This window comes from Acomys minous (assembly GCF_964271855.1).
Source record: "Acomys minous genome assembly, chromosome: 3".
Taxonomy (NCBI): Eukaryota; Metazoa; Chordata; class Mammalia; order Rodentia; family Muridae; genus Acomys; species Acomys minous.
In genome coordinates, this window is record NC_140485.1 from 49,441,164 (window position 1) to 49,468,406 (window position 27,243).

At 35.1% G+C, this 27,243-nt stretch overlaps 1 protein-coding gene across 6 annotated transcripts in view; it reads right to left on the reverse strand.

Annotated features, from left to right (window-relative positions):
• LRRC4C (leucine rich repeat containing 4C) overlaps positions 1–27,243 on the reverse strand; it is a 1,246,033-nt gene that overhangs the window by 262,048 nt on the left and 956,742 nt on the right. For all 6 annotated transcript variants that reach the window (XM_084776632.1, XM_084776630.1, XM_084776628.1 and 3 more), the window contains one exon: positions 21,280–21,397. The gene's annotated coding sequence lies outside the window, so the exon portion shown is untranslated. The remainder of the gene's footprint in view (positions 1–21,279; positions 21,398–27,243) is intronic.

Here is a 27,243-nt window from a genome sequence, read left to right on the forward strand (position 1 = left end):
GAAGCATCAAACATGTCTCCTTAAATAAAACAAGAACCTCAGCTAAATCTTGAGTGTTAAACTGAATTAACTGAATTCAAAATAGACTTCTGATCTGTTGATCCCTAGCTCACGAGTTATTCAGCACATTCTAAACTCACCTCTCCAAAGCTAAGATGTACATAAGCAGAAAAGCTGAGAAGTCCTTGCTCTCAGCATGCAATTTATTTGCCTTACTTCATGAATATCGAGGGATTAATAGAAAATCACTAACACTTATTTAGCACTTACTAGGTACTTCCTATTAATTTTGTTAATTAATCCCCAACTAACTTTACAGCTTAAACAGCTTTATAAATTGAATTTCACTTTGAGTCATAAGAAACCTGTAGCAGCTTCCACAGAGAGATGGAGACGGGGATCCTAGTCAGACCTACACTCACTATCATAGTCCCGCTCCCCATTAAACAGATGCCTGTTTGCCCATGCCCCCACGCAGTCACAGGATTCCCTTCTGCCACATAGGAATAATATTCTTTATAATATCCAGGTATGGTCTTTAATAATTCATATTAAGCTCAATTGCCTCATACCAACAAATTATACATAGCTGCTGAGAAAGTATCTACAGATGACAAGTTTGGATTGTTCAGAAGATTGTCAGGTTGGTACTGCCAGCCTCACTTACAGGCACAGATTCATGTAGAAAGATATATGCTACATATGAACCCTATAATAATTCATATTTTTTTTTACTCTCTGCTGTAAGAATTATATATATTTTATCTCATTTTCTCTTTGCTAATATACCATTGCAATCTCTACTCTGAAAAAAAAAAGTCATGGATTTGAGACAAAAACAAAGTTCTTAGGACCCACAAAATGAGGTGTTGAAGAACTAGTGTTTAAACTCTGTATTTGAAGAAGTTTATCACTACCTATTCCATCTTTGAAAAACACTAAATCAATGAATCAATGGAAAATTAGTCAGATGAGTAAAATTTACTGATAAATTGAAATCTGTTTGTGATATTAGGTAACATGTTCGTTTTCCACAATATTAATTCTACTGCTCTATGAATATGGTATGTCTTTTTATTTCTAGTGTATGTTTAAATTTTCTATTTCTAAGATGTGAAGCTTTCCTTGTAGTAGAAATATCCTGGCTCCTTATTTAAATTCATTATAAGACACTTTCTTGTCTTTGAATGCAATTGTAAATGGTAATATGCTCATGACCTCTTCCTCAGTGTGTTTGCTGTTGGTGCAAAGAAAGCCTCTTGGTTTTTATAAGTTAATTGTGTAAGTTTAATACTTTGATGAAATTATTTCTAAAGTTTTTGAGTGAAAAATTTGAGACCATTCGTTTATGTATTTTATGCCAATTGCAAATACAGATATTTTGGTTCCTTTTCCTATTTGTATGCATTTAATTTCTTGCTTGTGACTCATTGTTCCATCTTATGCTTCTAGTACTATACTGAAAGGGAGGAGGGTAGTACACAGCCCTGCCTTGTTCCTTCTGTTAATGGGATTGTTTCAAATGCTTCTCTCTGTATGATAATATTGGCAGTAATCTTGTCATATATAGTCCTTATTGTGTTAATGTATGTTCTCTCCACTCCTAACGTTTCTAGGGTTTTATAATGAAAGCAGATTAAAATTTGCCAAAGGAATGGTCTGGTGATCTAAGCAAATAGTGCTTAATAGAAAAATTTAAAAATAAACAAGAAATTCCTCAAAAATTGTTTATCATCTTTAGAAATTAAGAAAATGCAAGTGATCAAATATGGGCCACCAGAGTTCATGTCAGATTCAGTCCTTGATCTCCACATAACTGTGGAGAGTGACCACCTCCCCTTGGTGGGGAGGTCTGATGGCTCTCAAAGAAAGAATAAGCAGGCTACCAAGATGAGGCTTGATAGCCTATGACCATGTAGTAGGGGAGAAGGTCCCGCTTGGTCTTAGACCTAGGGGAGGGGAATAAGGTGAAAGCAGGAGGGAGAAAGGAATGGGAGGCTAAAAGTGATGGGATAATAATTGAGTTGTAATCTGAATAAATTAATAAAATTAAAATTTAAAAAAGAAAATGCAAGTGAAAATTATTTTGAGATTTTATTTAACCCGAGTCAGAATGTCTATTACCAACAAAAGCAATTGTCAACAAATGCTGCTGAGGCTTTAGGGAAAGAGGAACATTCATTCACTGTTGGAAGGTATGTGAATTTGGTACAACCAATCTGGAAATTAATATAAAGAATCTTCACAAATACAAAAATAAATCTACCATATAATACTGCTATACTCTCTATTAACATCCTATTCAACATCCTATTCCACAGATTACTGAAGAGCAGTGTTCACTGCTTTCCTATTAATGATAGCCCAGAAATCGTCTTTGGGGATGATTTTCTGCACTGTGTATTTTTAATTACTAGTGTATTTTTAAATTTTCTATTTCTAAGATGTTAAGCTTTCCTTGTAGTAGAGGTCTCCTGGCTCCTTATTTAAATTCATTATAAGACACTTTATTGTCTTTGAATGCAATTGCAAATGGTAATATGCTCATTAGAAATCACACACTGATTTCTGTGCCCTGAGACCTGGTTGTCCTCTGGACATGGCCATCGTCATTTCTTTGAAGAATCTCCTCTCTATATGTTGTGTAATAATTTTCTCCATCTTCTCTGACTGGTTAATAAATAATCAGATCAGCCTAAAGCTGGACAAGTGAGGATAGGGGGCAGGATTTTCATTCCAAGTGAGGGACCAGAGGGAGAGAAGATAGAGGAGAAAAAGTCCACGAGGAGTTTGTTATGAAGGAGTTGCCATGAGGACAAAGATGAGGAAGGTGTAGACATGGAGAAACTAGATGGCCAGTAGAAAAGCATGTGGCTGGGAAGGAGCCAGGCTAGTGTAGACAGATGGGACTAGATAAATACCTGCCCTGCTATAGTGCTTAAATAAATTTAATAAGTCTCTGAGTCAATTATTTTCTAGCTAGGAGAGGTATATGGAAAGACCCCTGCTAATTCCATATTTCGACAGAATGGAAACATCCTAAATATCCTTCAAGAGATGAGTGGCTAATAAAAATGTGGTTCAGAAACACAATTGAATACTATTCTGTTGTAAAGTAAAAATAACCCTTGAAGGTAAATAGATAGACCTAAAAAAAGATTATATTGAGTGAGGTAACTTAAACCAAAAAGACAAACAGCACCTTTACTCTTCTGTGTTTTCTACCTTTAAGTCCTCAGATGTAGGCATAAAACAAAAAATGACCAAAAAGTGGGAGAATTTTAGAAAGGAATAGCAGGATGCAGGTTATAATAAAGCATATATAAACATATATTAAAGGAAGTTAAGTTAATTGAACTGACAGTGCTATTCACAGGATCCATAAGCTAACAAAAATCCAAGTATCAGACATGAGAAATCTTTCATGTTTTGTCAGGGTAATCAAAGTAACTCCTAAAACAATATAGATTATCTATATAGCCCTTGTTTGTCTCTTAGGGGTTGAAGGGTGTCCTCTGTTGTTCACAACACTCTATATTTAGGAAACAGGACTTGGATTATTTGAGCTAGATATTACCTAAAAGCCTCTTTCCTTCTGTCTAGCTTTCCTGTATCCAGAAAATACAATAATAGAATTTGTCAAGGGATAGAAGCAATTAAATAGTACTGTCCAGGTGCAATATCTATGACTCACAAAAATGACCAGAAAAGTAATATATACATAATGGTTCAAGATGTAGCACTCATGTGTCCATAACAACAAACCGCTCTCTAGTTTAAGGACCACTCTTCAGGAGGAAAATCATGACTGCTACTAGAAACCTAACCAGCTTTTCTGGTATAGTGATGTCATGGACCTTAGAAAAACATCTAGTACTGTTGCTTTGTTAGAACAGCAACATTCCTTATACCACTCTAAATCTTATCCAAATATCAATAGATAGTTGCTATTTCATTCCCTCATTCAGAAAGCCTTTCTTTACAACAAATGAAAACTGTCATGGAAAACCAAAACTACACAAAATGCAGATATCAATAGATCATGGGAAATCCCACCCTCCAGATACAATTATGTTACAACTTCTACATCTATGTATTGGGGAACATCACAGAAGAAGAGGAAGAATGATTGTAAGAGCCAGAATAAAAGGAAGTCTGTTGTCAACTAGTCTATCATAAAAATATTTCCATAAGCAGGACTAGAACAGCAGCAGCATCACTGGACATGTTAATGTGAAAGAGGACAATTTCACAGGATCTCAAGCTTAGACAAAGTACTACAGGCAACTAATCATTATTGGGAGAATTAACCTTTGCCGGAGTGCAGCCCCTTATTAATTGTTCAATAATCAGCCCTAAAGCCACACACACACACACACACACACACACACACACACACACACACACACACACACCACCACCACCACCACCACCATCAACAACAATAACAGCCGCAGCAGCACCAAATCCAAAACCAAAACTCAATACAAAACAAAAAATAAGACTCAACAGGTTGTGTGTGTGTGTATGTGTGTGTGTGTTTGTGTGTGTGTGTGTGTGTGTGTGTGTGTGTGTGTGTGTAACAGTAAAAAGAGAGAAAACTGGATAATGGGAGTAGGCATGGAAGCTATAGAAAGCTAGGAAGGGCTGAAAAGCAGAAATGGTAGGGTAAAGTTAAAAGTTTTTTAAAATTATAAACACATGTACATATTCAAGAAAGATGTTCTAATAGCTCTCTATACCAGCTTGTAATAGTTACTTGTATTTTGAGCATTTAAAAATACTAACAAAGCAAAAGGACTATATGCATGTTTAGTGTTGTGGAAAATAGTACACAGAGGACAAAATAAAACTGACAAAAGCTGTCTTTTGTTTAACACCTACTGTGTGTCACACTTTACTAGATGATCAACACCCAAATGGTTACTAGCTCCCAAGCCAATTCTAAATCAAAAAGCATTTTTCAAATGCTCATAAAATATCATCCTGAGTGCTATGCTATATAAAGAAACGGTGCTTAACTATTGGAAAGGAGATGTCAATAATATACCTACTAAATTATTAGCTACCAGCTTCAACGATTTGCCTGTGTGTGGGGATTATGTGAGTGTGTACACACAAGTCATTATCAAAGGAAAGAAAACACTGCATTTAGAAGGCGTATTGCCTGGTGTGAGTGAGAACTCATGAAAAACAAAATAACACAAATATCCCTTTAGACTCCTATGTTCAACTTCCCAGCCCTTCTAACTGCTTTACACAGTCCGTTCAATAGGAATGGGACTAGCCCAAGGATAAGTGAACACTTCAATCTATAAGGAAGATGGATGCTTTGCTACCTCTCAGATAATGCGCTATGTTTGATGCTTGTCTGCAACTAAATAATTCTATTACAAATCAGTTTAGGTAAGATTTAGGTACTTAATTTAATGACATTTTTCTTTAAAATACCCATGTAAGAAAAATAGATTTCTTAAGAGAAGTTGAAGATTTATGAGAATCTGGAAATGAATATTGACGTGTTAAGAATGTGCTCTATTTCGATTCCACTACAAATCTTTCAGCTTTGGTTCTTTTTGGAATGGATGATTTAATAGACAATGTATGAGCCAGAGAAAAGACAGAAAAGCACCTGTGTAATAGTTCACTGGAGAAAAGAAAGAAAGTAAGTGGCTATATAGAAAAACAGAACACTTAATTTCAAATTCTATAACACTTACTCTGAACCTCCAGAGTAGAAACCAAGACTCAAAGAGTAACATCATAAACAGAGTGTAAATACAATTTCAAAGCTGATTAAAATGACAGGGAACAATGACCATTTAATGAAATCTACACTGTACCTGTCACAAACCATTGGAATTAAATCTGATTAGGACTGTGCATTCTGTCTCCCAAATGCAACTGTCTTTAAAGAAGGGCTTTATCAGGATTTGATTGTGTGTTCTTCGAGTGACTTAGGGGATCTAAAAGAAATTGTGCTTCTGTACAGACACACAGGAGTATGAATGGGATTCACAGATGGCTTTAGAAAAGACTGAGTCAGAAAACCAATCTTGTTTTTTTCTCCCTTAAAATTTTCAGCAGTAGGTAAGGCAAGAGTTTGAAGACAAAAAAGGGACAGCAGATTGACAGTAGATAAGAATGAACATGATAAAGCATGGGTTGGAAATCAGTAAGGGGAAGGCTGGGAATCCCAGTCTAAAAAATGCCCAAAGAGCAGTGATGTAATTCTAGGCATCATTAATATAGGATTCTGGGAGTTTTGAAAATAGGATGGCTATGAGGTAAAAAGTAAAAAGAAAACTGCCTGCATGATCACACTCCAGTTGGCTACATGGTGAGCACCTCTCTGTCTTTGTCTTTCTGACTCTGTCTCTGTCTCTTTCTTTTTCTCTCTCTGTCTCTGTCTCTCTCTGTTTCTCTGTCTCTCTGTTTCTCTGTCTCTCTCTCTGTCTCTCTCTGTCTCTGTCTCTGTCTCTCTCTCTCTCTCTCTCTCTCTCTCTCTCTCTCTCTCTCTCTCTCTCTCTGCCCTCCCTCTCACCCCTTCTGCCCCCTTCTCTCTGTGTTTCTTTTCTTTTCTTTTGTTTGGTTTTGTGTTTCCAGATAATGAATCTTCCTAGAAAAATAACCTTTTTTCTCCTAAGGGAACAGGGTAAGCTACTGACCTTCACTGAAGAATTATCTTCAAGGAGCCAGGACAAATGAGATGGCTTTTAGTTGAAGATCTGGTGAATTAAGAAATAAATCCTCCTTTCAAGAGTTACTTGTTCATTTTTCTCTGTCACCGGGGCTTTCTTAAGCAGTCCTTCCATAGCCGACTTCAGAACCGTACAAAGTCATTCTTTGATAGTTTCAGATAAAATAACCAACTGTACTAACTCCCACAGTGACCTCCTGCTATATCCCTAATCCAACAGGCCAAAAGATGCTCGGTAGCTCATAAACAGCCCCTTTGATTTGTGGCTGAGCAACCTACAGCAACAGTAAAAGCATGAAACAGAAGAATTATGCCAAAGATATGTGAAAGAAGTGGAGGGAAGGAATGTCATATTACACTTTGAGCATACTTCGCCTTCTCAAAGGTGCTTTGCTATTAACTGAGAAGTCAAACCAGCATATTCACATAAAGCTGTGATTTAGGGACATGTAATGCTGATTTTTTTCAATACATCTCCCATTAACCTTGATAGCCTTGATAATAGCCTTGAGGCTTTGCCAATTATTTAATTATTATGGGAAAGAGACTGATTGTTGTCTTTTTTTTCTTCCAATTATTACAAGTGCTAGGAGAAAAATTAATAAGTTACATATGAATTCAAAGAGTTTCAACCAAGCAAACTTTTTAATCACTGATGCATGCTAACTTGTAAAATGTGTTTACTTGGGGCATCTTTCTGTATATAATTCAAACACATTGTCCTCCACATGCACCATACTTGTAGATACACTTTTGATGGTGCTTGTGTATAATTAGTTTTACCCCTATGAGATCCCGTGCTACAGAGATTAGCCTAGGTGGTTCCTACAAGTATCTTCACAGTGTCTTCTGGGTACCAGATCCTATACCAGACGATTTCTTTCACAGACATAACATTTTATAATAAGAGGAATGAGAAAAGCTGGATATATATGTCCAAAAAAATCATGACTACGTAATTTGTAGAATTATTGAAAGTTCGATTGAGGCTGGGGAGGCAGAAACAGGGCAATCAGAAATCAATTTGTCCTTCAAAAAAATCATGCCTCAAAGAATGGTAGAAAAGGAAGATTAAAAAGATCAAGCAAATCAATATCTACCATAGCTTGTCATTGTTAACATTAATAACCGTAGTGTGCAAGGGGTACATGTTAGCAGCTTCCCAAATGGGAAAATGACAGTTTGCTACCTGCACAATCACCCAAAACTCTCTATAATGTTGGAGCATCAGCTTCAGCCTTCTGGCCCAACATACCTGACAGATATATTTGATTTACATTCAGAATTTTAAATACACGAAGATAGGATGGTGTTCTATTTTTTAAGGCTGCCAAATATAAATAGCCAAAGCACTATGAATGTAACATTTATATAATTCCTGATTGTTTCATGGTTCTTCTTGTTGTAGGTAGTTTATTATATGTGTGTGTGTCTGTAATAATATAAATGTATATGTAAAAAAATTTAACAAAAAAGAAAGCATCTACCTAAAACTTCCCTCCTATTTATCTTTCTCCAACTATCATGTTTTAAGACTGATAGCAATTCTATACTTCATCATATATTTTTCTAGGATTACTTTAGATTTCTTTCAAGTAAGAAGTATCTGCAACAACAGCAACAACAAAAAGATTAAGTAGAAGTAGGAGAAAAAAGCATAAGAAGAAATGTTAAAAATAAAACGTGAAAGGGAACAAATCATCAGTTGAATGGATATCAAAGAACTGCAGTGGGGTTTTAACAGCTAATGAGGGTTACATGCTTTGAAACCTTACTTAACTATTTTGAGGTTAGGTGGTCTGAATATTGTAGTCTATAGTTTTATTTGTGATTTTCAAATGATTAACAGTTTCTGAGATGTTGATTAAAATGTGGATTCCTTGGACTTGCACTGAGATATTCTGTCTGCTTGCTCTTAGCACACAAGAGAGAAGTGTCATACATAAAGTTATACTAGAAGCAGCTTTTATTCATACAGTGCTTAAAGGGTCTCCCACTCTCAACACCCAGTGACATTCAGGAGTTGGTTTAATTATAGGAATATATGCATATGTTGCCATCATCCCCCCAATCAATTAAAACACTCACTTTCAAGAATATCTAGTCTTGAGATTGCTAAATAATTTGTTTAATCCCAATTTCGTTTTTTTTCTAAAGTTCTTTCACACATTACCATTAAAAGGTTTCATATCATTGCTCATCTGATATGTACTGTTTCTTTTAGTTCCATATTTAAGTGTGGATATATATATATATATATATATATATATATATATATATATAATTACGACTATTACTCTGCTTTCTAGGTGTTCCTGGAGTTATGCAGATGGAACCAGTGGAGTAGATAAGACAGGCAGTGGACAGTATTTTGTGACATGAAAAACAGGGAAGTAGTTCATACGATGTCAGAGAAAGTATAGAATATTAAGGGAAAACAAATTAATAAAATCAAATATCATTTTGCAAGTCACATCTTGAGTATTAACAGTGTTTATTCCTTCTATACATTTAAAAGATGAAAGAACGAAGAGTAAAACTGAAAGGGGAAAATGTGGCAGGATTCCTATTATCAAATCTTTCAATTACCATCTATAAGGTAATTTTAGAGATATGTACACAAACACACTCCAGTGTCCTGAAGACCATTTACAATTTGTGAAAGGTATGAAAATAAAAAAGAATTATGAGGTTCCCTAGAGGGTATCCTGTATGAATTATGATGCATCTTAATGTCCTATGTAATACAGATATTAACGTGTAGCAGATGTTATTCTTGTATTGACACATGAACCATGCATATAAGGAAGAACAATTTATCAGAGAATATGTCTTGGGTTTTACCACATTGATAATTGAAAATATACCTCAAATTGAAAAGACATATAAACCTTGCTGGGGCATTTTGGGGGCTTGTCTCTTTACTTAATTCAGTTCTTTGTACTAGATTCTCTATATAAGTTTCAGTTTTATGTATAAGATTCTTATATATTTTGATTTGAAACATGGATTTAAATGATCAGAGTTTTAAATCATTCTCTTCTAAAGCTCTGGAAAGATTTCAAATAGATATATTTTTAAAAAATGTTTTATCTTCTAATCTCAGTGTGACAAAGTGTGTTCATAATGTTTTGATGATGAGGTGAAGAAAAAATTTAACTTTAAAAATTGAATTCAGGAAATAGTGTAATTAAGCAAAACATATGGGATGACATAATATCATTGGCAAGCATCCTAGATATCAATTTGGAAGTTAACTAAATGAAAGAAACTGAAAGTATTCTGCTGTTTCTAAAAGTTCATTTTTGCATTATTAAAAAAATAGATTACCAAGACTACCAAGAAGAGACTTGATACTCTATGAGCATACACAGGGGGAGGAGGACCCCCTCAGTCACAGTCATAGAGGAGGGGAGTAAGGGAAAAATGGGAGGGAGGGAGGAATGGGAGGATACAAGGGATGGGATAACAACTGAGATGTAATATGAATAAATTAATAAAATATATTAAAAAACACTTAGAGACTGAAATTTATATACTTGGGTAAAGGAGGTTTATACACTGCAATCATCTCCCTATGGTGACTAAACAACATCAGAAATGAGTTGTGTGGTTTTTGCCTGTGAATTAACAGGAGAAATTGAAAAGATGGGAGTTAAGGTGACAATGTAGTCAGAGATACCCAGCATGCCTTGCACATCAAACTCCATTCTCAGAGACAGAAAATTGGGAGCAAGCCTAAGCCCATTTGAATGAAGGCAGTTGTGTCTGGCTATGTCAACATTCAAATGATGTCTGACAGAAGCCTCCTGGCAACAAATATGAGCCAAACAGAGAAAGGTGCAGCAAGAGGAAATGTCAAGTTACTCATGCAAATGTTTTAGAATTACATTTATCAGTAAATTACAGGGCTGGTGAGATGGTTCAGGCAGTTATGTGTCCTGCCACCAAGTCTGTGGACATGTGTTCCATCAACAGGATGGAACACATTTTCTACTGGGTGGAAAAAGAGGACTGACTGTGGTTAATGATCACCTGATTTCCATGTTTTGTGGCATGTGCACAAATACACACATCAGCTCAATAAAGTAAGTATTTCCATATAGCTCCAACACAAAAATAATTTTCCAGGATTTACTTTTCATTAAGTATCAAGATATATTAAAAATATTGTATTTTTTCTATTAGAAAATAAACTCTGAAGCATGTTATGCATATATTTTGGTACAAGTATATTTGCCATGAGGATACTTATACTATGGAGAGATGTCTTGGGTAGGATTAATAACCATGTGATGAAACACCTTGATCAAAAGAAAGTTGATGAGGAAAGGGTTTATGTGACTTACACTTTTACATCATAGTCACACACTGAAGGAGGTCAGAACTGGAACTCAAATAGGATAGGAACTGAGAGGCAGAAGCTGATGAGAAGGCCATGAAGGAGCCCTGCTTGCTGGCTTGTTCCTTGTGGCTTGCTTAGTATTCTTTCTTATAGACCTAGGACCACCAGCATGGGACTGTCACCACCCACAATGGGATAAGCTTTCTCCCAACGGTCACTAACTAATAAAATGCCCTATAGGCTTACATACAGTTCAATCATTTTGATTGAGACTCCATACTCTCTGATAACTGTAGCTTGTATCAAGTTGGTATAAAATTATCCAGAACAATAGATATCATATACATTTTAAAAGATGACTTTTAACAGCAATGATAAAATTGTAAAGCGTGGATTGATGATAATATGTTTGTAGAAGCATCTTCTCAGAAAAAAAGTGTCTCTATTGGAAAAGGGAGATGAAATGATGGTTTATTGATATGAAGATTGCACTAAAAATGTAATTTTATTGAAATACACAACAACCCAGATGAGGATTATTTAAGCAGGTATAAAATATCCTGTGGATAATTATTTTGTTATATTTTGTTATATATCATTAGCTGACAAAATATTATTTGTTCAATTATCAATTTCAGTTACCCACATGAAAGCCCCATAAGTTTTGTGCCCTGCTTGCCTAGAATAGAACTGTATTCCAGTTGTATGCCAAGGGCTTGACAAAAGTTATTATTATTATTATTATTATTATTATTATTATTATTATTATTGTTGTTGTTGTTGTTGTTGTTGTTGTTATTGTTGTTACTTTGATGTAAATTCTTAAAAGATTGCTGTTGGACAAATAAATAACCATAAATGATGCATCTAAAATTGGGAATGTATTGGCTGGCACTCTGACAAGTACTTTTTCTTATTTCAACCTTCTTTTGTATTCTGCTTTCTTCAATATTGATATAAATGAACATTTTATGACTGTGCAAACCATTGGCTTCTCATTTGATTATTTTACAGATCAAAGCTATGTCCTATCTTTCAATGTTTTAGTCCCCCTTTCATTTATAATAACAGTGAAATGAGCTATTGTCCTCACTGAAATCATTTCATATTTTTTGAGACATGAGGAGTTATATACACTTCCTGGCAGGCAAACAGACAGGGCCATGTGTGATAGCTATGTAATAAAGGTGTCAATTTTTCAATATATCTGGGTTTTCCTTACCCTCTTGATTGGAAAGAAAAGCATGACAGCATAAAACAGAGGTTTTGTAAGCTTGTGCCTCCAACCAGTAGGGCCTCCTTGCTGATGGACAAACTCAACTATTCAAGGTTTGCTCGGGACATGCCACGCAGCAGCTGAGGACAATCAAGCATTCCAGATTTCTTCAAACTGACAAACTCTCAATTAGGCAAGGAAATCTGAGTTCTCTAGAAAATCTTGGGAATTTTGGTTCTCTGAATCTCCTTTTTGCTTTGAAGAGGATCATTTTTTTCTAGGTGCCTGATGCATATATGTGTTTCCTCACCTTCAATAACCTCCTTTCCTCGACTGCTGATTCTTACTGCTCCTCTTTGAGGTGCTTGAGATTTCTCCCATGCCACCTGGCAGATAGAGAAAATTAACCTGATCAAGACCCTTAAGTTGTATAAGAAGCAGGAAAATATGTCAAGCATAGAATCGCTACCCACTTTAACCAACTAGCGCATGCGCTGGGACTTCCCCTTTGCAAGCATGCAGCTGTGGCTTATGCTACCCTAGCACTCAATGCCCAACCCAGAGGGTAGCTCTCTCTAAAAGATGCAGATTAAAATTAAATTTGCATTTTTCTATAAATATTTCATCAAGAACTTTAACTAGCTATTTACTTCTATCTTTACATTCCCCTTAATTATCCTAAGATCTAAATATATTCAGTGTATATGTACGTTTCTCTATATCATCCTTATATCTTTGTCTGCTCAGAGTAACTTTTACTGCACTCATCCATTAGAGTTTACTGTACCTCATCTAATGAGGTCGTGCCATAATTACTCTGTCAGTACTCACTGGGCAAATCTGCATTGCTGTACCATTTGAAACTTGTCTCCGTTTACATCTTCAGCACAAAATTTTGCTGTAGTCCTCCCACTACATAACACTGACAGACCTACAGAAACTCTTAATGTCTGAAATGTATGAAGTCATCCACGGTTTTCTATCATCTTCTTATCTAGGTATAAGGAGGATGCACTGCTGTCCAGTTTCTCCAGCTAACGAAGACTTGTGACTTGAGATGCATTTAACAGTCACTGCATCCTGATACTGTCACTCCTCTCAAAATCTAGACCAGAGCTATGACGTCCTGCACTCTATCTGCCTCATACCATAGCAGTTCAAATTTCTCAATTTGCTTCCTGTTTTACACAACTATATCTTCTATGAAGACAAGTGGCATGTATATCTTATTTAATATTACGTCCCATTACTTAGAAAAGAGCACCTACCTACAGCAATAAATAATTGTTAAAAGAGTGACTGAGTGTATGCTATTTTCAAAGAGTAGATCAATGGCCTCCTGGGAGTCTGAGTCAGGTTTGTCTTTTTTAACACTCATTCTCTAACACAGTATGCAATCCATATGGTGGGAAAGATTAGATTAAAGTTGTTTTGAAAAAAGAAACATTTTCCTGATGTGTTTTTTATAGGCTAGAATCATATAAAATCAGTCAGTTTCTTTCTCTCTGGAATTCTCAAGGTCTTAATATCTTGCTGTGTCTAACTGTCTTTCACACACACATATACCACCAACACCACCACAACAACAACCCACTACCACTACCACCACAAACAACAGCAATAACAATAAGCTTTTAGCTTAACACAAACATTACTGTCTTCTTTGAGAACACAATTCAGACAAGGATTCACCTGGAATATGACGCTGACAGTCTGTCACTCTGTGTCAACTATGATTTACTAATGGGTATGCAGGATGTCGTCCATGGAACCATGTGATTTATCCAGGCTATCTCTCACCTTCTGAGCGAGCACCTTTGGTAGTTGGTTATGTTAACAGAAGCAGCCACCATTCTGGGTTAGAGTTTCCAGTGGGTGCATCACGTGTTGATTGCTTTCTCTGTCAATTCATTCTGCTTGCCAAGTAATGAAACAGAAATGAAACTCTCACAAATTGGTAACAAATCAAATCTAAAGCAAGATGGACAATGCCTTTCTTCTCAGGAAAGTTACACATGTGCTTTGCTCTCTATAGCATACTGCCTGAAAGATATATTGGAGCATAGGTGGAAAAATAATGAAATTAATTTTTATGATATTACTTAGTATTATAAAGGTGACTTGTACATGTTCAAGGTATGATAACTTAATAAAACAACAAACACAAACTTTAATTTTTGCTACATGGTGTGTTCATACATATATTTTTCTTTGGGTTTTGTTTTTTGTTATCTTGGCAGCTTGTGTGTCGAGAAATAAGTAGCAATATCTTTGTGGCCTTCAGACAAAAAAGAGATGAGCTTAAGAAATGTGGAAATATAGGTTGGCAAATGAAGCAGAATGAAATGGTGTCATTTAAACAATAGTTGGTAGAGTTTCGATACTTTTTTGAAATTTTATCCAAACATTAGTCCAAAGAACACTGAACAGAAAAAAGGTTAAACTATACATTCAAAGATAAAAGCATATTACCTTGTTGCTTCATCATATATTTTCCTCTATTTAATAATATAAGCAAAAGGTGGGACCATATATCTCCCTGACTGGTGGGAAAATATTTTTGAGGATAATTTTCAAAATAATGCTTTGTATCATTTATAGCATATGGTAGTTAAGAAGTTTTAATTTTCATGTTAATTTTAAAAAATATTTTAAAGCTTAATTCATTTTTGACAATTGTCCAAGTGTAACTACTGAAAAGTTCTACAAATCTAGAGGGAAATTTAATGGTTGGAGTTAATATATGCATTTTATTCACAGAGTTGAGTTTCTGTTCATAAAATGAGAGTTGGAGCATTGAATGAGTTGTTTTTTGTCTGCTGTGCTCCTGAACATTGGAGAGGAGTGATTGGTTGTCTAGTTTATTGGATGGTAGGGAAACAGACTATGGGCTTTGATACGTGGCCTATGGATATGGCAAGATCCTAGCACTCATGAACAAATATCACATGCAGTTTCCCAAGTAGGGCTTTCAAAAGACTGAGGAAACCTCTAAACTTTCAGCATTTGGTTGGAAGGGACTTCTAGAGTGTAGCCAGGATTAGAGAAGCTGTTGGGAGTTGAAACCTACTGAGAGAGAGGGAGTCATTGCCTTCAGTGAAGTCGCCACTGTTTAGTGATTCAAACACCAATGGCCATTTCCAACTATGTCCATGAAGGTTGCTCTCATTAAACCCAGTGGATCAGAGAGCCAATTGAAAAAACAACAGTATGTTCTACAATCATATTCTAAAATTCTGTTACATTATTTTAAAATGCTGCATAGTATTTCACTATCCTTAAATAAATCTCATACCGTATATCACAGTGAAAGAAAAATTTTCTTATTTTTCTTTTAGTGCATAATCTCTTGCACATTTCATAAAGGCATTTGATCTTACCCCCTGAGTTATTATCTAAAGTGATCATATGACAAAGCGATTTTAAATGCCACAGTTTCTTCTTAGATTGCCAAAATAAGAATGTCTGTCTAGTTGCTCCATTTTAGTGAAGATGACTTAACTTGCTTGGGTCAGCTGATCATGTAAGCAAAACACTCTAGGGAAAGCCTGGCCCATTAAATGAAGGAGTTTGATCAGTAGATGATCTGATAGAACAGCACTTCCTTCTGGCAGTGGACCACTCACCAGTCTATATTTGCTTAAATGGGAGAAAAAAATAACTTTATTTATTTATTTATTTATTTATTTATTTATGTGTTTTGTTGTTGTTGCTGCTGCTGCTGCTGCTGCTACTACTGTTAAAGGGACAGGCTTTTCATGCATCCCAAGTTGACTTGGAACGTGTGGCTCCTTCATTCACAGCTTCTCAACGCTGGGACTCTACTTCTGTGCTAACATACTCTGCTCTAATTTCCTTCCTTTTTGAAATACTATGTAAAAAGGTACTTTTTACATTATCCTGGTCAAGGCTAACTGGTATTCGTTGCTTTTCTGTGGATCAGCATGACTCAACATTTTAATTATGAAAGTACCATTTTTTTTTTCTGGTATCTTGTAAAAAATTGTCAGAAACTTCTCTTTACTTCCTAAAATACACACCCAAGCTGTTCTCCTGGGCCTGCTCTCTCTGACCCTTCATCTTCATTGTCTGACTACATGCTACTCCGTCTTAGGAGCAACCTGAGATAATGCTGTTCCTGAAAAGCTTTTCCTGCTGCTCACCACACCTTGGATGATGGTCCCCTAACGTGTAGCTATTCTGGTCTGTCTTATTCTACCAAGGCATAAAAACATTATTTTACAGTATTTTGTCTCTTAAAGTAAATAATAAATTCTATAAATTAAAAATATAACACTGACAGTCAATTTTGCATGCCCCAGAGATAGTTTGGTGTAAGAATTCAGTAAATGGATACATAATTACATTCTTTTCTTTTGTTTGTTTCAGTGTTTTTTGTAATTAGTCTCTGCATTGAACTTTAATTTTATAGTCTCAAAACATAAAATAAAAATCTTATTTTATCTTAAATATGCATTAAGCACAACATTTATTTATAATGTTTACTGATATACAACTAGAAAAATTAACTGACATAAATAAAAATATACTTGTTATGACAATTATTTGCCTAGGCTATTAGCAAGGAAATATTAAAGACTATAAGGTCAATGCTGTAGTTCTATTCCCAGAGAGATAAAAATCAAATGTTCTCCTCCTCCTCCTCTAGAAAAAATTATACTTGGTAATGGTGTGTCATGGATACTAGCTACATATACCCTTAGAACTTCTTTACAAATGCTATTATATCCTGTCTCCCACCTAAGTTTTCATAAAAGCTCTTAGGACTATTGTTGGTTTGCAACTAAAGTTTTACTTTAAAGAGGAATTTTAGGGAAAACTTATTGTTCAGCCCCACATCACATTTACATAGTATTTGTTTACTATTCCAACAATAAAAAAGTCTTTTAGTTTACACAACCAAATACAGCCTGTGGATTTGAGAGAATACAGAATTTATTGTAGAATCATGCTCTTCAGGTACAGTATCCTAGGCATAGTATTATCTGTAAGAGCAAAAAGATACTTTCCAGTTGTATCCTTTTGTCCTTGAAATAGTTAGGTTGTTAGATTGATGGAGGTTGTGTATTCAATTATGGATTTCTCATCGCTATAATCATTCTTTAGGATTATAATGTTCCAGCGTATGGGTATAAAAGAAGTCTCTCAGAGTGATCAGTTTAATGAGGACCAGTCAGTCACTCATTCTGATGAGTTTTCCTCATCTTCTCCTGGAACAAGGACAAATTCCACAAATACATTAAATACAGAGAAATCTGGGTTATGAAACAACGGACATTAATTTAATCTCCTGATGTATCTTCAACTACCTACATCATTCAAACAACAACAATACAAAATTAATAGCTTGACATACCTTGGCATTTAACCTTGAAATATGGTTGGGCAATTTCAACCAACCAAACATACAAATTCAAATTCAGTCTGTGTAAAGAATCCATTAGAGATTGAGAGAATTAATTAAAGAACATAAATTTAAATAATTGCAGCATATATTTTGTAGCTATAAGTCAACTGAAGAGGACAAAAGTCCATAAGCGAAAAGGGATGAAAAACTTTGGAGAAAATTATTGCCTTAATATTGATATACACTGACCATGTTCTCATATAGATTGTAGATTATTCATTATTAGTGCATTGATAGCCACAGGAAAGAATTATGACAACCTATTTTCCATGACATCAATTATTTTTTAAGTCCAACCTTGGTTATAGCACCATTGTATGAAAATATATGTCAATCAGATCTTAGGTTTCTACTAAAAGCCTCAGTGAACTGACACTATTTAGTATAATAATCTACATTTAATTATGTAAATCTGATGCTGTTATCAGCTAAAATAAAATATCAGTTTAAATATTACAATACAAAACAAAGCATATATTTAGGATATTAAAGCAATTTGGCATTCATTTAGTTACTATCTAATCTTTCACTAAAAAAGTCTTATTCAGAATATTTTCTACGTTTATATAACTTCTGAATTTGGAAGCTTAAATGACAGCCTACTCATGCCTCATCCAGTGTTAGTTCTTAGATACTTTACTCAAACTATAAAGTTGACAACATACTACCTCACTTAAAACTTGAAAAGCAGGACATACTTCTAACATGGCATGTTTTTAAAGGTGGTTATAAAGTAATTTTACTAATAGCTAATGTTCATAATTGCAGAATAAAGCAGATAATATATTATAGAAAGTAGATACATGAGCAGTTTGTTTTTAATGAAAAGACAATTAATTTTTAAAGAATTGGAAATAAATTTTAAAAAGCTATTTGGTGACATATGAAAATAGAAGACATTCAAATCTAAATAACTTTGTGAATTATAAAATATTGATATAAATTATAAAAAATAAAAATAGTATCCAAATATAGCTTATATTTCAGGATTGGAAGAAGCAACATTTTAACATGTTCCTACAATTACGGAGTATTATAGATTCAATATAATATTTTTCTACAGAAATATAGCAAAATAATTCTAAAGTTTTTTGAACTGTACAGGCCTTGAATAGTCAAAAGAAGGTTATACAGGAAGAACAAAGCCAGAAACAATCCGTTACTTGATTTAAACTATACTACCAATCTAGACCAAAGAAAATAATGTAATACTGGGATAAAAACTGACATCTTGAAGAGTAACAAAGAAAACAAAGGTCTAGAAATAAATCCATCAACTGTGGCTTGACAACAGTGCCAGAACATAGCCTATGAGAATAATGAATATTGTCTTTAGTAAATAGTATTAGGATAATTACATACTTATATGTAGAAGAATTAAAAGGACCATTGTCTGACACCATGCACAAATATCAACATGAAATAGAGGCAATATATTGAAAAAGGCAAGGGGGAGGGGAGATAACTTCAGAACATTATTATGGACAGGAATAAATTATTGGAAAAGACTTCTCAGACGCTGAGGTACCAAAGACGAGAGGTAAAACAGAATTTCATTAAACTAATAATGTAATAAAATGATAAAGGCATGGTGTTTGTTATGAAGAGACCACATGAACAAATGGGAATATTTAATAACCATATATCTGAAAATGCTAATTTATTTCCGCTTGGCATATGAATGATGAAAGAGCAGGAATAAGTCACTGAGTAAGTTAATGTAGCTATTGTTCATAGAAGTGATAGCAAAATCTTGAAAGGGGGAACCTACAGTTCCTAATTCTGAGTTAAACTCAGCAATATAGGTTTTACCTTTGCACTTTTGATCAAGGAGAAATGCCATCCCTTTGGCTTTAGAGATAATTTTATTGTTAATTTAGTCTATGTCTAATTAGATTTCTTGGCACCTACATTTCACAGTTGATTCTTATTATACCCATGAGAAAAATATCACCTCTATGTTCCTTTGAAAGTGGTGTAATTAAAGAATATGAATGCACCTGATTCATGCAAGGCTTTTGCTTTACTTTCTTATTCTTGGTCCATGATTCAGAAGTTACAATTACAGGCAACAGTTAAGGCTGGCAAGTAGGTCTGTATTTTCCTGCTATAATAAAATTAACTAAGTATCCTCATTTTGTGTAAATGGAAAAGTAAATTAATCATATTGACTTGAATTTATATTATTGTACTATATAGTATTTTTAAATTTTATTGTTGAGCATCTTGCACATTAAGGCATAATAAAATGTGAAGCAAATATTGTTACTGGAGGAACTCACAAAAGTCACTGATGTTTATGTTTTGTGGAGCTGCATTCACAGGCTGTGATTTTAGAGCTTTTCTAATTGCACAGTAATGTTTTAATGTAGTAAAGTTGTTTCCAGATTTTAAGATGGAATTAAACATATCAAAAATGTTTACCATCTAAAAGAATTCCATTTGTGTTTTCAACATCATTCCATTTCCATGGGCTCAGAAATCTTAACCTACTGAAGGATATGCTGCTCTACGCATGGACCTTTTTTTGGTACATTTTTAAAACAAATTTATTGTTTAAATTTATTAATTTTACAAGCCAATCATATCGCCATCCCTTTCCTCCTCCTTGTCCCACTTCCATTCCCTTTCTCCCTATTTCCTTCCCCAAATCCTCAGAAAGGGGGGAGCTCTTCTCTCCAACAACTAACCCCAGCCTGTCAAGTCTCACTAGGACTGCCTGAGTCCTCTTCCTCTGTGGCCTGGCAAGGCAGCTCCACCAAGATAACTGATAAAAGAGTAGGCCACAGAGTCTGTGTCTGCAACAGTCCCTTCTCCACTTACTAGAAGACCTACATGGAGAGTGAGATGCCTATTAGCTACATCCAAGCAGGAGTCTAGGTCCTCTTCAAGCACCATAAGTGGTAGGCTCATCAGGGCCCAGATATATTGGCTTTTTTTGTGGGACTCTGAGATTCCATCTAACACCCGTCAGAATGGCTAAGATCAAAACTTCAAGTGGCAGCATATGCTGGTGAGGATGTGGATTAAGGGGAATGCTCCTCCATTGCTGGTGGGAGTGGAAACTTGTACAACCACTTTGGAAATCAACGTGGAGCTATCTCAGAAAATTGGGAATAGCTCTACTCCAAAACCCAGCTATAGCACTCCTGGGCATAATATTCAAGAAATGCTTCACCATACAACATGTGCATTTGCTCAGCTATGTTCATAATGGCTTTTTCATACTAGCCAGAAACTGGAAACAACCCAAGTGTCCCTCAACTGAAGAATGGATAAAGAAACTGTGGTACATTTACACAGTGGAATACTATTCAGCTATTAAAAAAACAAGGACATCATGAAATTTGCAGGGAAATAGATGGAACTGGAAGAGATCATCCTGAGAGAGGTAATTTGGAAAGACACGCATATACTAACTTATAAGTGTAAATTAGCAAAACAATAAAGGAAAGCTATAATACAATCCACAGACCTAAAAAAGCTAAGTAACAAGGAAGACTCTAGGGCGGATGTTTAATTCTCATTCAAAAGAGCAAATAGAATAGACACCTGAAGCATTCAAGGAGAGGAAAAGAAAAGGAGCCTACCATAGATGTTCTCTGAAAGACTCCAGGAAGCAGAGGATGGCAGCAGGTGTCGGGACTCACAGCTAAACCTTGGGCAAAACACAAGGAGTCTCGTGGAAGAGTAAGGGAATAGGAGGACCTGGAGAGGAAAAGAGAGTCAATACATTTTTATTCTGTTTTCTTAAGCATATGTTTAGTGTGTGTGTGTGTGTGTGTGTGTGTGTGTGTGTGTGTGTGTGTGTGTGTTTGAGTGTGTGTGCACATGTGGGTACACTCATACCACATCTGTATAGGTCAAAGGAACATATGCAGAATTTGTTTATCTCCTTCCACTTGGGGATTTTTGTCGTATTACCCATGTCCTCAGAATTCTTAGAGGCATCCTTAACTTCTGAACCCCTTATCCAGTCCCTTTATTAATCATGTCTCTTTCATTACCATTTCTGCCTCAAATCCATAGTGCCAAATAGGTTGTGTGGACTATAAATACTGAATATTTAAAAAAAACATACAAATTAGTTCCAATAATTATTCTATATGAAACATCTTCTATAGGATACAGCATTTTAAAACTATTGTAGGCTTTCTAAAAGAATAATTTAAAGTCCCTGTGACTGTAGCTGTAAAACACAGCTTATACATGACTTTACACTGAGCACTCACTAATCATATTATGCCTCCAGTGAGGCAAAGATTATTAGCAGAATAAGTACATGTGAAATTGCCAGCAATAATGGAACAACGGTAGCTAGAGTTTGGGGGCATCTTGTGCACTAAAATCATATGAGATGTTTTATATGCTACATATAATCATTCCAACCCTACCATGCGTTTAGAAACAACAATTTTCCAGTGAGAAGACATATTTGCTGAGTTAAATACCTTTTTAAAGTTCACAAATATTTCAAAATTACTGAGTTTTAGTATACTTATTTTGGTAATCCATTGGCAAAGTAAGCCCCCTGGGGGGAGGAAAGACAAAAGAAAGAAAAGAAAAAAAAACCCACTTCATCTTGCTATAATAGCTTATCCATTTTTTGATAACTTAGGAAAATTCATACATTTTTTTGGAAATTATTTCTTTTACACATGGGTTTTATTTTTTAAAATGAGTCATTTTAGTTTAACAATTCCAGCAATACTAGAGTACAAATGATACATTGTATCATTGTAAATTATTATTTTTCTTTAAAGAGTAGAAAACACAACAGTATCTCAGAATCAGAATCCTAAAATTTTTTTTATTAATTTATTTTTGTTACATCTCAATGGTTATCCCATCCCTTGTATCCTCCTATTCTTCCCTCCCTCCCATTTTCCCCTTATTCCCCTCCCCTATGACTGTTCCTGAGGGGGATTACCTCCCCCTGTATATGCTCATAGGGTATCAATAATTATTGATAAATATTGATAATAGGACTGGCCCCTCTCTACTTAACAAGACTCTCCACTCAGTTATATGGGCTCAATGTTTTGTCAATCCCATAGGCTATTACATATTAATTGTAACTCTGTTAGAACAATTACTTCTGCAACTACTTCCAAATTGTAGAGTTTGTCTTAGGCCTAATCTTCTGACTTTCCTTGGGTTTTTCTAACAATGTAACTATTTTGAAATCTGGTCTTAGTAGTAAAGAACACCTATGATACATTCTGACACAAGGGTTTTGCCTTTCTTCAAAAGTCTTATCTTGACATGTGGTCAACACAATGGTGTCATCTACTCTGTTGGGATGCTGTAACTGGTAAACTATTCCTGAGCAACCAAAAGCAGCTAATTTTTGTATTCAAGGGAAATGGTAAATTTCTATGCATGGCTTTGAATATTCTTGATATATACTTCCCATCAACTTTTGTACTCACATTTTTCTTGACTTCAACTCAGTTCCATCTAATACCTAATTAGACACAACTAGTCTAGACAGTGAACAATTTTTTAAAAAGAAAAAAAGAAAAAGAAAGTGAAAAGGGAGAGGAGGAAGGAAAGGAGGGAGGGAGGGAAAGAGAGAGGGAGGGAGGAAAGAAGGAAGGAAGAAAGGGAGGAAGGAAGGAAGACAAACAGATGTCTTAGAGAAAACTGAAACCTAGTATGGTTAGCAAAATTGTAAATAAAAACAGAGAATAGTACAGGTTGTGACACACAGGCAAAAGAGAAGGGATTGGTTTCATCATAACAGGACTGTTAGAGAGAAGTAAAGAAAACAGCACGGCAATGTGCATACTGTGCTAGGTTGTAAATAAGGGCCTCACCAGTCCCTGTTACTGAAAGAGAAGAGTTGACACCTCTGTATAAAGACAATTTACACTAAGCCATGTGACTGTGTCATGTTCTTGCCCTGAGTTTCTTCACCACAGTCACTCTATCCCCTCTCCTGAAAACTCCCATTGTGTCTCCAAGCAAGCTTTGACCACATGTGTGTTGTCAAAGAGAATATAACTGAGTGCTTGATTGAAGGCAAAAACAAAAACATCTATGAATGTAAATTTAAATATATCTTGATTTAACTTCCTTTGTGGACTTCCTGAAGAAAGTAACGCTAGTGTTCTTTGATTCTTTACTTTTAGTGAATGTAAAAGAAATGTGTTTAAATAATTAATAATCCATATAAGTAGTAGAAAAATGTGTCCACATTGTAATAGTAACAATCCCAAGGCCATTATTGTCTCATTTAAATGACAGATTTGTATTAGTTGAAATAAACATACTTCCCATTATTCTGTGTTGTCATTTCTTATGGTGATATATAGATGTGTCTTTTTTCTCAGTTTATACAGAAGATAGTTGATCAACATTTACACATGCCACATGTCTTACTTTTATGACCAAAGGGTAGTGGTGGTATGTTTGTTTCCCTAAATGCTTCCCTTCCCATTTAAAGCTCAAGAAAATTCTGGATCTCCATGAGTATTTGTTTTCTCCAAAACATAGTGATTTAAAAAATCACATGTGGTCATCTGGACTAGGGAATTGATATTTAAATGAGTAGAATTCTTGAAAAAGAATATGAGATTACAAAATGTGTTACATAGTGTATTGAGATGTGAAGATCACTGCTGCGGGACACAGGAGTACTGGGAGGGAATCTTGTTCTACTAGCTCAAAAGGATAATGATAAGTTATCTTCAAATCTGGACGCACAACAAATAAATAAGATGCTCTATAGGTCAGCAACAACTGTACTGGTTGACTTACCAATAGTGGGATAGAACTAAAGTGAATTGACATTTATAGGAAGGAAAGAAAATAGCAGTGATTTGTTAATGTTTTTAACATAGTTACATGAAATTTATTTAATTTAAAAGTTTATTTTATTGAAAGTTATTTCTCTTTGTGTGACTAAGAGAATAAAATTCGTAAAAATAGAAGCACATTTTCCTTATTAAACATAGTGGATGTGAAAAATCTATTTTAATGAAATGGGAAAAATTCTTTTTCATGCATATGACTTCTGTGTTGGGAAAATAAGAACGAGAGGGGGAGAAATGTAGTGGTGGAGTTGAGAGAGAAAAACTTCTTTCATATTGAATGTCACACTCATTGATTCTTTTTGTAACTACGTTTTCATGAAGCCAAACAACCGGTTTTTAGGAGATAAAATGTAAGGTGGATGAGAAATGGGGGAACTTCTTACAAATAGCAATCCTGCGGATAAATATTAACTCTTGTCATTAAATTAAAATAATCCCTTGACTCTCTGGTCATGAACATTTCAGACTTCGAGTACACTACGCAGTTTTCTACTCTTTTTGTTATGACAAAATGCCCCGAAAAAAGAAAGTTATAGAAGTTATGTTGGTTCATAGTTTGTGGTTCCTGTCCACCATGGGAGGGAAGTTGGCGTGAGAGGAACTTTTCCTGCCACTGGTCAAATTGTATCCCCTGTGAAGAAACAACAGGATGGGAAGTGGATTTCTCTGCCTTACTTCTTCTAGTTAATCCACTAGACAGTGCCAGTTACTTAGGAAAACATTTATATCTCCTTTAAACAAGTTAAAACAGAACCTCACAGATATGATCAGAGAATAATTCAATTAGGTGTGCCCTGAGATATGTCATCAAGGTTTTTCTAAATCCTGCTAAGTTCAAATTTAATATTAAATACAGAATCCACTCATGCATTGCTTTTGTTCATATGAGCAAAATTATATTTTGAAGGGAAATTAACAACAAGTGCACTTTTCAAAAAACAAGTCACAGAAGTTAGACATCCTGGATTTAAAAAGTGCAAAAGTGCAACAGGTAGGGTGAGTTTTCCTCTGCTTATGAAATCTTAAGACTTGGTTTCATTCCTCACCCTGAGCTTTTGATATTCTGAACAACTTTCTATGTGAAATTTTACTCTCTGTGTGGTATAAAATTAAGCAACAGAACATATGTATTAACAGAAGAAATCATGTGTAGGCCCCATCATTCATGCTCCACTACCTGTACGCAGCATAGATATACAGTGTTCATACAGAAGTGTACTATTCAATGAGACTTAAAAATGTGCAAGATGTGTTACAACAACGACCGTAAAAGCAGATGAACTGACAACCCCTAGAGGCAATTCATTCTTCTCTATCCAGACCAGAAAGGCAATAACAGTACTTAAATGCACAGGAACAGTCAAGAAACCATTGTATTTTTTGTAACTCATGCTACATCTCTATGCTTGCTAGTCTCTCAAACTGTCAAAATGACGACATTGAGACAGTGAAGGAAGATGGGAAAATCTACTGTTCTTCATCCTTTCAGTACTTCCTTATATTCAATGAGTCAAAGTAGAGATTGCTGACAATACAGGCACATCAAGGAGTAAAATTAAAACATCTGCCAGATTAGGTAGTGTTTTCATTGTTCTAGTAGAAATGAAACGCATTTGCATGTATTAATAGAAAAGGAGAGTTGTAACATCTACTCTTTGTGAAACTGCATCTTAATTTCTATGTAGTTTCAAACAAGCATTTCATAGGAAGGAATAGAGAGAGTGAAACTGTAATCAGGAGATAGTAAATGAAAACAATATTTTCCATTAAAGAAAAAAACATAAAAATACGAACATGTGCTAATACTAAGTGTGCTAATAACTAAGATTTTATTTTTTATTTACTTGAACAATATAAAGTAAAAAGCAAAAGGTACTATGAAATGTTAAATGTTAGTGGATAAAAACATTTGCAACTCAATACTCTAACAATACTTTAAATAAAAAGTCAAGCATTTGGTTTTCAATTAGTTCATAAAGTAAACCTGGATCTAAGCGTCTAAGAAACATCTAATATAGCCTGGAAATTTAAAGAGAAGAAGGTAATAAAGGTGGAGGTGGGGTGAGAATAAACCAGGGAGAGGTTAAGACCTAATGGTGTTGGAAGAAGAAGAGGTAGGAATGTTTGAGAAACACAAAGATACCAGCACTGATATAATGTAAGCAGGAGCAGATTGGACAGATGCCAGAGAACATTTGCCTTACTTTCTACCACTTGGATGTAGGAGAAACACAGTGCTGGAATGAAGGTAGTTGCAATAGCTGGGAACAATGACAGTAAAGGCCACTAAGTGTCGTTATGATGTCACTGGCCGTCTTCAAATGACTTACTGACATAAATTTTTTTGGTTATTTCTGAGACAAACAAAATGAGATTAGATGGCTTTCTCTCTTAAACTGAAATATGTGAGATTAAGAGATTTGTCTAGGGCTATAAATCAGCCTGCACCAGTTTTAACTAGAGCCCTCCTTGTGTGTGGAACCAGAGTGCAAGCCCAAGAGCAAAGGGTAGGGATGGGTGCTTCCATTTGGCCAGTGATGTTTTATTCTCATGTAGACCAAATGGCAGGTTCTCAGTACTACCTGAATGCATGACTCCAGTAAGCCTTGTCTTGCAAATATATTATGTCCACCTGACTTTAAATGAGCTGCACAGTATTCTGATGAGGCTCCTGTGTATGTTGAGAACTAGTGGATACTAATTTTCAAATGAACTATAAAAAGTGTAAAAGGGTTG